This window comes from Macrosteles quadrilineatus, unplaced genomic scaffold (assembly GCF_028750875.1).
Source record: "Macrosteles quadrilineatus isolate MER2022 unplaced genomic scaffold, UCM_ALF_1.0 Scaffold_8__2_contigs__length_117827958, whole genome shotgun sequence".
Classification (NCBI taxonomy): domain Eukaryota; kingdom Metazoa; phylum Arthropoda; class Insecta; order Hemiptera; family Cicadellidae; genus Macrosteles; species Macrosteles quadrilineatus.
In genome coordinates this window covers 77,306,640-77,318,384 of record NW_026542601.1, presented here as the reverse complement: position 1 = coordinate 77,318,384, position 11,745 = coordinate 77,306,640, and positions in this window count along the sequence as shown.

The window sequence follows — 11,745 nt, the reverse complement described above, 5'->3', positions numbered from 1 at the left end:
CGACCACATTTTCATTAAAAAATTACATAATCTCTAAAGTGCGATAATACCTTTTTTGGGAAAAAATCCAGAAAGTAAACATTTTTATATGGAAATTTGTACACCACTCAGAGGTTCTTAAACATCATCTTGACACTATGTCAGTGCCACCCTATTGTTATTGTACAAAAAAATCAAAAAAGTAGAAATTATTACTGCTTCTCTCAATATTTTACACTATTATCAATTACATTACCTTTATGAATACATTTTCACGCCCAAAGGGTGGTGTTAATTCCTCACCTAGAGCCTCTCAAACATCACCTGGACGCCCTGTCAGTGTATGTGTGTGTGTGTGAGTGTGTGTGTCACCCTACAGCAGACAGATGGCGTCAGTTCAGGGGTCACTTGGATTGAGATATACTCTCTAATGTCACCGGCCAAATTTATGTCAGTCGCTTTTTACATGACGTTATAATCTGTGGAAAAACTTAACGGTCGGTTAATGCGAATGTAAACGCGCCATGGAGACAAAAAAATGAGTACAGATTTTATTGCATTCAAAAACATACTTCTTATTAAGACTGGCTTACTTTTATTTTTATATTAACTGGGTTCTTAAGGTTCTACCCGAAAGCTCAACAGCCTGAAGTTCAATTCAAGATGGTGGATTGTATGGATTGAGATATAGTTTCAGATTGAACATGCTTCTATTGTACAAGCTCTCAACATGCTAAAACTAATTTGTTCCCAATTAATGTGTGTTTGTTGTGCTCTTAACATATCAGAGCTTGCAATGGATGCGGAAATAGTATATTTCATTACTAGGGCCTAAAGTGACTCTTTTTGACCCGAGGTCAAGTTTTACGATGGAGGCGAAGACGAGGTCAAAAAATGAGCGAGGGTTAAAAAGTCACTAACGTCACTAAGTCATTAAAATTTGCCCGTGTGGTGAACTATATTTTTCGTCATATTACATCATTAATTAACAAACAAAGCTAGAAAACTAAATAATTTTTAAGTAAAGATAACCTCTCAAAACGACTTCCAGTTTGTTTTCAATTATGCTAATGCAAATAAGCAGCTGTTTAGCAAGTGATTCAATCATTTCGTCTATTACGATTGGTACATTATACCATCGATATGTCGGACAGTCGACAGCAATAGGCTAAAACATTATCTAAAAGATCTATCGATAAATAACTTGGATCGATACGATTGCCACAATCGAAATTTAGCTCGTATTTACTCCCTAAAGACTAAAAATGATACTACTTTAGACCCGCAACGCGTGCTTTAAAAACGGCTGTTTTGCTGCATTATGATGAAAAATTAATATTCAACTTTTATTTAGAAGCTAAAATCACATGTGAAAAAGACTAATTTACGGATCTTCAAAGTTATTTGGTAAACACTTAAAGAAGCAATTACGAAGTTCCAGTTCATCCAGGGCATAGTTTGGCTCTATGTGAATATGTTACAGTATATTTCAACTCTATAAACACTTTAATAATGCCACGAGGTTGTTTTTTGTAGCACCATGCTTACGCGGTACCCAGCAGGCGGGTGGAACCACTAAACATTAAACATGTTTAACCTATGGTGGAACCCTCTTAACAGTGGTGCTAGATAAGTGACAATGTATGTTAAGAGGCTGAGTACACCTCAACTGATTACAATTGAATTGATTCACTGAGTTGAAATGAATTGCTTTTTGAATTTGACGTGGCTCCTCTTGACCACACATACGTGGTTAGGTTATAGTAATGTTACAGCATTTACAATTTTTACTGTATAAATATTTGAATTTATGAAAAATATACTCTAAATCAGGAATTTGGAACCTATCTTAAGGTCGTCTTAGGTATATAGAAACAAATAATGAGTTCCTGAAGTAGAAACTAGTACTGTTTATCGTCCGGCATACAAAATAAAAGCTGTTTTAAGTTATAGTACACAAATATATAAAGAAAGTTTATTTATACCAACTACTGTATTTGTATTAATTTTTACCTTGACTTGAAAATTTTGTGCCTTTATAGATTTTCGATAATATTTATTTAAAATTGTCCACTCCAACTTCACTTCACGTGGATTGTTCAGTAGCCTATTATTTTGTGCTAAAATTTTTACTTTGTGTTTACATAGTTAATGAGTTATTAGTGGTTTAACATGCGCACTACAACTTCATGCTGTGCACATACACCAACAGTGTGTATATTACGTGTTTTATTTTATCTATAGTCTGTATATTGCTATGGTCATCATACATTTCTTTCTTATTTTATATAGTTTTACTCATAAGCTTTGTAGCCACAAAATGTATAACTTTTGGCACAAAAAAGCACAAATATATTACTTCACAGTCATGTACTAAATAGATTTGGTTTTTGTGCACTGAAGGTGTAGTGAGCACATTTAGTCACTATATAAGCACTATGCAAACATATGTAACCATATAGGCAACAAATTAAAAATTGCTGTGCACAAAGACAATAACGCCACTAAAACGCTTATCAACTTGATTATAGCCTCTATCAGTGTAATGCCCTACACCACAACTCGTGCTAAGCCATAGTGGTAGCCTGTAGTTTCTAGAAAAAAATACGTAGTTGGGTCAGTCGAAGAAACAACTATTTTTTATCACCATCGTGGACAATAACTCTTCTAAAACTATTTAATCTCTGCGTGTATAGAGAGTAGGGACACGGCAGTGTTCGTTCCCTAGGGACGCCGCGTTGTCCCGAAGGAGAAGGAGGATCTTCTGGAGAATCAATGCTCGCCGGAGGGGCGAAATCTCAATTACATGCTTCATATACGCAATGATCGTCTCTGTGATTGTTGATTGTTGATTGCTGATTGTGATTGTGAGTGAACTGTTATAATGGTGACTGATACGAGGACACGTAGACTGACTTCACCATGGATTTGATGTAGTTTACGCTGTTCGTGGCTTTTATCAATAAATGAGTTCATATTTCAAAAATATATTAACCTGTTTGTTGTTGGCCATAAATCTAAAGGTTTTTTAGTTATCTACTCTATTGGTAGTTTTAACGTTTTTGTAAGGGAATCAACATTTTGGGATCGAACCACCGACCTTCACATTTGAAGGTGAACACAATTGGATCCTCCAATTGACCTAGGGTTTTGTTAGTAGACTGAATGATGTATACCAAAGTGTATAAGTGGGTTTTGTAATGGGAAAATCAGAATGACAAATCTTAGGATTAAATTTTACTAGAAATTTGGCCCGAACTTAGCACGGGTGAACTTTTCAATTTCCCCGTACTTAAGTTTCGACTGTTAAACAATTCCTTTCACCCGAAACCATAGATTAAAAGAGTAAACCTTTAATCTAATATGTATACTACTTTAACTATGACATAACTTAAAGTTTTAATTTATTTTTAATTTATTTTTTGCATGGTTAACCTTACATATAATCTACGACAATGAAATTCTAAGTTTTTGTATTAGTGAACTCAATTTTGTGAAATATAGTTTTTTTTTATTCTAAATTTTACAATCTAGTGGTAAAAATTAGCTATCGGGGTAAAAGAATGATCATGCTCTTGAAATTTCAACAAATCAAACTCTAACCTCCACCAACTTACTGCTCATTAAAGTTATATGTAAAACGTTCAGTGTTACCAACACAAGGGATGATAACTGGTAACCTATACAACATATGGTATTCTATAACAGGTAATTCTTCTACTTGCACTTCTATGGCACAACACAACTGGATGACAATCTTCTGTGTGGTTTGACTATCTTGTTTACCAATTTTACAAAGATATTTTATAAATTTTTACACACATTTTACAAAGACATAACACGCTTTTATTCCGGCTTGCTAAGTCGCCCACGCTTCTGCCTCCGGTCTTGTTGTAAATTCCCAATCTATTTCCATATTCCCACTAATTGTACATGATTAGCATGGCGAGCTCCAGGCATTCTCTAATGTGCTAATGTTGGACTCTTTCTCTCCATTGGCTCCGTTTCAGATAAACCCCATTAAAACTCGCATTACAGCTCTTACCGGTGCGATAGCATTTATGCTTATGGATTCGCTAAGAGGGCGTCGCTGAGTCCGAATATAGCCTGTACTTAGTGATATGGCAGCGGATTTAACGATTCTCGTTTTTATTGTGTGTGTCACGTAATTCTGAGAAAGTCTGAATCGAGTGCTATTATTGATAGAAATTGCTGTAGCGCCTTAAATGGCTTTCGTTCGTAATTTCTAATACGAGAGTTCAAACTTGGGTTTTGGAGATAGTTATGATTGTTGTAGTCGCCATTATTCATTGTATGTTTTCAGTATTGACAAATAAATTGTCTATTTCTAAGTATTAGGCACGTATCATTTAAATGTCCAGGGTATTTAAATGTCCTAAATTTTGCTAAAAAAGGTCTGTACACGTGGTGTAACCTGTTTTGTGTTAAAAAATTTAATTCAAAAGCAACCTGCTATACATTTTCATCAAAATAACTGCAAAAGTCAAGAATCACTTTAAATGTGCTGCAGCGAAACGAAACGACGATTAACGTATATTAACCAACCACAGATAAATTTACTGATCAGAAACCTTTAATACTCAGTTATAGATGAAAATAGATTTACGTAGGCCGGAACTTGTAAAAAATTACTTTTTTTGACACCTTCAGGCCTACCTAAGTAGATTTTCATCTATAACTGATAACTGAACTTCATTATAACGTAAAACATAACGTTGTACAAATGGTTATAAGATGAAAAAAGAAAGGGCTTTTCAGCTTTGCAATCTATATAAATAAAAAATGAATCCCTTTTTTATGGTATTCCATAACTTGAGAACGAATGCACCGAATTGGATGGTTATTTTTTTGTTGTGTTTCTTAGTACCAGGGGAAGGGTGTTTATGCAAGAAAACTTATAATCCATCCAACCATCATTTAGTAATAATTTGATTTAAAAATTCCAAAAAAAAACTGCCTTTACATTAGCATTGGAAAAAATGTTTTCATTAAACTATGGGGTACAATAACATTTGTTAATTTTTAACCAAAAGGTGAGTGAGCGTAGCGAACGAACTTCAAACCCGGATCATTTGTATAAACATGAGTAACAAAATGATGATTATATCGATCTGTTATGTACATATTGAGTATTTCCATAATCCTTGAGTCGAATCTTTTAAAGTTATCAGAAATTATGGTAGTTACTAGGGGAAACCCGTCGAAATCGACGGTTACTTTCAAGGCTTACGTTAATTCATCTAACTGCGACGAATTGGGTGAAATATACATATTTTGAGCATTTAACATTGTTCAAAGAGTAAGTGTAAAAACAATAACAATATTGCGTTAGTTGCCAAATTTGGTTGTTCATTCAATGATTAAAATATTTCCTATCCTGTACGTCATCGGAGTTATTATTAGTATGTTATATGGTATCTCTTCCTTTGGTAGAACCTTTAAATAGTATTTAAATCGTATTGGTGGATCTTTTGTAGCTAAACACTTCCGTGATTTCATCAGTGTTTGAGAAAAAATATATGTTTGTTGAGAAGACACGTTCTAACTTCAAAGGGAGGTATATCCGTTACAGTGTAAGTTTGATTTTCCTTCGTCACGTCGCGTCAGTTCATATCGTACTTCTGTGCCAATGAATGAACCCTCTAGCATAGTTTTGAGAAATTGACTGTGGGGTTACTGATAAAGCTAGAATTCCTTGACATAGGGGATGTCAGTTAGTTGTCTCGGCCTCGGCCTTATCAATAACATAAAGTTGTCAATATAATCTCTCTACGGAATGTTAGGTGTAGTGGAATACATGAAGTAAAGTTGGCTTTTATTCTTGAACTGTTAGGGGCCTCCTAGTTCATATGATCTTGGCGGCTTCATTGGCAATAAATAATGCAAATGACATAGCAATTGAACATTTCCAAAAAGCAAAAATACTGTAAAATGGCTGTTACGTATATATTGACGTTTACATATTGTTAATCAACGTATATGATAAATACTTTAATCCTTTAATACGTTTTTTTTATGGCGATGGCGACCATTCATAGTAGGTAAGCCAAGTATGAATGGAGATGAGTGTAGGAAGAGTGGCGCGATCTTGAAGTCTTGTTAGTTACTAAGGCCGACATTCCTTAGATACAGCTGTTAATAGCCCATACAGCGAATGGCAACCAAGGGATCTACAGTTTATAGTTGAATTGGAACCAATTTTTACTTTCTCCCCCTATACCATAGTATATGGAGAAAGTATTGTTTTCGTCAAAATTTTCGAGTTTGAGTTTTGAGTGGATATATTCGTTTTGGGTCCCCCTGGACCCAAAAAAGTGGTTTTCGAAGTGATGTCTGTGTGTGTGTGTGTGTGCGTGTGTGTGTGTGTGTGTGTGTCTGTGTGTCTGGATGTGTACAGAGCTAGAGACCACACCTGTGGTCCGATTTCGATGAAATTTGGTATGTAGGTTCTAATCCATGGTATCTCCAGGCGTTTTTTTCATTTTTTTGAAATTTTTATTTTTAATGGGGATTTTCCCATAAAAACCCGGAAAAATCGGATTTTCTCGAAAATGGCCCGAACGATTTTGATAAAAATTTAGTATGTTGTAGCCCTTTAAATTCTAAATAAAATGGTACAAATCCCATATCTGTAAAAATTACGGTTCAAAAGTTATGGTCAAATATGTTATTTTCCCATAAAAACCCCATAAAAAAACGAAAAATAGGATTTTTGAAAAAAATCCGGTTTTGATTTAACATAGTATGTCATAGTCTTTACAGTTTTGATAGTTTTTTTTTAATTTTTTAGAAATTTTTATTTTTAATGGGGATTTTCCCATAAAACCCCATAAAATAGTGGAAAAATATGATTTTCCCAAAAATGGCCCGAACGATTTTGATAAAAAAATTAGTATGTTATAGTCCTTTATATTCTGAACAAAATGGTACAAAACCCCTTTTCTGTAAAAATTACGGTTCAAAAGTTATCGTAAATTATGTCATTTCCCCATAAAACCCCCATAAAATAACAGAAAAATCGGATTTTCCCAAAAATAGCCCGAACGATTTTGATAAAAATTTAGCATGTTATAGTCCTTTAAATTGTGAACAAAATTGTACAAATCCCATTTGCGTATATTTACTCTCACCACTTACATATGATAAAGGTTTTTGACAAACTTATGGGAGAAAGTATGTGTCAGAATGCTGATACCGTTTATTTTTTTTTGCATTGGTATTTATGAATTGGTATAATTATCAGGATAGCACTGCGGGTACCCCATTACTACTCAGGGGGTACTTAGGGGGTTTTTGGGTAGTACCCACTCGTGTGGACGTTAATCCACACCAGGGAGTATCGCATCCACAGTGCATTCCTATAAATATCCACAATTTGTGACCTCCTAGTAGCTGGATTACAGGACGACGCCACCCGTCCCAGTCAAAGGATTATGTGATCTAGTTTAAAAGGAATATGACCTTTCTGTCATGACAGTAGCTGCTTAAATAGTATTTTCTCTTTGTACCATATTTTACAGCCAAAATGTCGTGTTATTTTCAATAATGTTACTAATTCAGTGTGCCAAAGTCCGTAATATAGGCAGGTGCAAATTATTTGTCAAGATGGGTACCATTTTAGGCAATGTTTCTAAGTTTGGATTTTATTAGACACAATAAGAGCAGATATTTCTACATAAATATTAGATATTTTGTAGAATAATATGATAAAATGTAGGCAAAAGTGGCGAAAAAGGCACATACCAACCCGTACAATAGATATAAGATAGTTCAATAAGATATAATTTAAGAATTGCTGTGATAAAAGGATTTTCCACTGATTTCGTAATGGAACGTTATATTGCAAAACATGGCATGATAAAGAAGAAAATCAATTTTAAAATCAGAAAATAACATTGCAAATACTTATTTGGTAGAATTCAACTCCCAATAAATATGTGTTGTTTGAAATACAATTTAAAAATGAACAGCTGTTTCATTAAAAAGTATTATTCTCATGGCCAAAATGTAAACAACTCTGTGGAGGGATCTTTAAAGGCTTCTGGGGCAGAGTCCTAAGGGATTTTGCTTAGTTTTTCTTTTCATAACTCATCTACAGACCAAGACCTTTCTTTGGACACCTCTACCAAGTTTCTACGCCCAACCGTTCTCTCAAATTAGTGGGGACAAAGTTTCCAATCAAATATTTAGATTCCCCCATGTTAATCTTATGGGAGAAACTCCAACTTTGATGGCCTGTGGGGCAAAGCCCGAGGATTTTTACTACATGAATTGGTGAAAGGGGGTGTCTACACAAAAAATATTTTATTTTGTCACGTCGTTTGTAAAAATCCGTCCATTATTAACGGAGGAGTAGTGTTTTCAAGAAATCGCCTTCACGTATTATATATAAGGATTCCTTTTAAAATAACGCCTGTTATAATTAGCAATTGCTCGAATTCGAGCAACAGGGATACTAGTGAAATATTAAAACGTTCAACTACGATAATGTACTCTTTTATCTGTTGCTATATTGTTTTAGTTACCGATTCACAAACTGAGTCATGATTCCCTATTCCAGATCATTGACACTGCACAAAGTTGATTTTAAACAGAAACACAATCGCTTGCAACTCATTTTTGTAACAAAACTAAATTATTTTGATTTTTAGAGAATTACACGGCATTAAACGAATATCAAGTAACCTACTTAATCCGACTGGGTATGAATCATTAAGCCATCCATTGAATCAGTGGCGGCGAATTAAAAGTATGATTGCGAGATTGCGCATCATAGCAGATTATTGGGGACCAATTTATTGTGAAATCCTAAATTAATCGAGTTTCATCGGATTAGGAAAATGTAAAACTCAATTAGTTTTATAACACGTCCAGGTTTAAAATGAAACAAGCCAATTATTAGGAAATATCTGCCCAACACAATCAGCTAACCAGGTTAACCAACTGACGCTCGCCGAAAATAAAATATCCCTAATAAAATGTCTCTGTTAATATGGCAAAACTATCGATATAATTGAATTGTCTTTTATTGGCTATGACGCGATGTTTTGCAAAGCGTGGTGTAATTGTAATTTGTTTATTGTCAACTAAATGGAAAGATTGAAATTGGAAATTAAGTTATCTTTCTGTGTTTTACTAAACCACGAGAGTGTTTATCTATGGTTTTACTTTTCGAATAAGCTACTGTTTTGTTTAGTGCCAGCGTAGGCCTACGTACTAAAATGTAAAGACATTATTGTAAATCCCGAAACACTATTAACCCTTGAAATACACGTGATTAATACATTGATAAAATTAATGGAATTTTATAGGTAGTTTTTCATTCACCATAGAAGCTGAGTTGAGGTGGGACGTTTTTTTTTATATCTAAGGAAATAATAAAAAGTATTTACGTATGCATTATTACCATTCGTTTGGAAAAATACCTGCGGTTAAGGAAATTTGTGAATAATATATAGATATTCTCAGGGTATAACATGTGAGAATATGTAACAAATAAATACAAGTTTGCTTTACATTGAAACTTAACAACCATGATATAAAACTGGATATGGTTTAAAATGTGTGGAGTTTTCTCGTGTTTTTTTATACGTTTGTAGCACACACGATAAAATCTTCGATATAATATTCTGTACTGTATACAGGGTGTACAGGAAGTAAACAGCCAAACTCTGGGAAATCGTTCTTTGGGTGAAAATAAGAAGAAATCAAGAATATATATTTTCCCAAAATTGCTTTGTTAACCAAATATCCTCAATTTTTTTTTACAAAAAAACATTCATAATTTTTTTTACAAAAACATTTTAATCTGTGGATTATTTAATCAACAGTTATTGAACTTGGTAATTTTTTTTATAAACATTGTTTTAGGAATTTAAATGATAACTATTAAAATGGCTGCCATGTTTAAACTTTGTATTGGCTCAAAATAATTTTACTCATAACTCATTTATTGAACCAAAATAACAAAATACAAAATTTGCATTGGTCATGTCAAATAATAGAACTAAAATTACTACTAATACTTTTCTATCATAAGCCTTTTCTACCTTAGCATACATAACTAGTTTTACTAAGATTGATTTTAACAATTCAAAGAAAATAATGCTTATGAAAAAATACAATATGGTAAACATTGACTAACGAAGCGTTTTTAGAAAAAAAAAAACCTTCTGAATTTCTCTTTATTTCGACCCATAGAGCTATTTTGCGAAGATTGACTGTTTACTTAACGGGATCCCTGACTAGGCTTGCTAAAACATATTTTATTTGTCAATTATTAATAGGGGACTCTCTGTTTCCTATATTTAGGATAATAATTGGTTTGAATATCAAATAGTTTTAACTGAATTTTGTTAGCTGTCGATTAAATTATCAATTTATTTATAAGTTATTCTTAGATAATCACATACAAATTATTAGTGACGCAGAAATAAACTATGAGATATGAAATTTTTATTTTACTTCCTCAATTCGGCACGTATAAAGGAAGTGATGAACGTACAGAATATACATTACTTGCTATTATTTCATCTATGTTTTAGTTTATTAGTTTTGATTTAAGAACAGCGTAGTGATCATCAGCATGGGATTTCATAATCGAAATATGTTGGTTTTCTCAGGGTCGCATTTTGGTACCGAGCTAGGCAATTTGATCATCGACGTTCCTCTTTTAATATTTTTGTAATTATAATACAGTAGTTTTTTTGGTAGCCTCTATACTACCTACCATACCTAATGGGAAATATGACAGTAGATGAAGGACTTCATCTGGAACCTTGAGTTTACTTATAATTTCGTCAACATATTTTTCAACAAGTTTGCGTTTGCATTATAAGAGAATAAAGGCGGTGACACACTATCGATCTTTTCCCCGATCAAGACCCCGAACCGAGCAGGGAGAAGGGAGAAGGGAGATAAATATCAGCAAAATTTTACTCCGAACATTTCCCCGAACATGACCAAGACCAGACGAATTCTACCGAGCGCGGCAAAAGGAAGTTTGGAGAGAGATAGAGAGTGTGCGAGTGAGAGCGCGGAGGCAGTGCCGTGGAAGAGGGAGGGGGGTGCTAATTTCTATAACATAAAAATTATTGTTAAAAGTCGCATTTTGAAAACTTGTCGCAAAAATGAAATATTCTAGAAAGGATGCTTAGTTATATCTATCGATTTCTATTGGTTTTATTCATTGAAATAACGTTACAGAATGATCATTTTAATTGCCTTTAATAATATTAATGTTTATATTATTTTTGAAAGAATTTAAGTCAACATCAATTACTTAATTCAACCTTAATATTATTGATATAATTGATTTAACGGTTTCTACACTTTCAACCTTGACCAAACAAACCACAAACATTACATCTTAAATGATTATATAATATATAACGGCAACATATTACCCAACATTTATTTATTTTACCAATTAAAGAGTTTAATTGCCATATTAAATCAGAACTATCAATGCTAGCGCAGGCGGCCGCTCGGTGCGGCGCTCGCGACGATGTACGGGGCAAAAATGTACCGTGACACACTATCGTACATCGGACCGATCTTTTCTTTGATCTTTCGCCAAAAAAACCGCCTCCAGAGCGCTCGTCTCCCTGCTCGGCCTGATGTCTTGTTCGGCGTCTTGATCGGTGTACGGACCCGTGACACACTATCGAACATCCTCCCTTCGACCTCCCTTCTCCCTTCTCCCTGCTCGGTTCGGGGTCTTGTTCGGGGTAAAAGATCGATAGT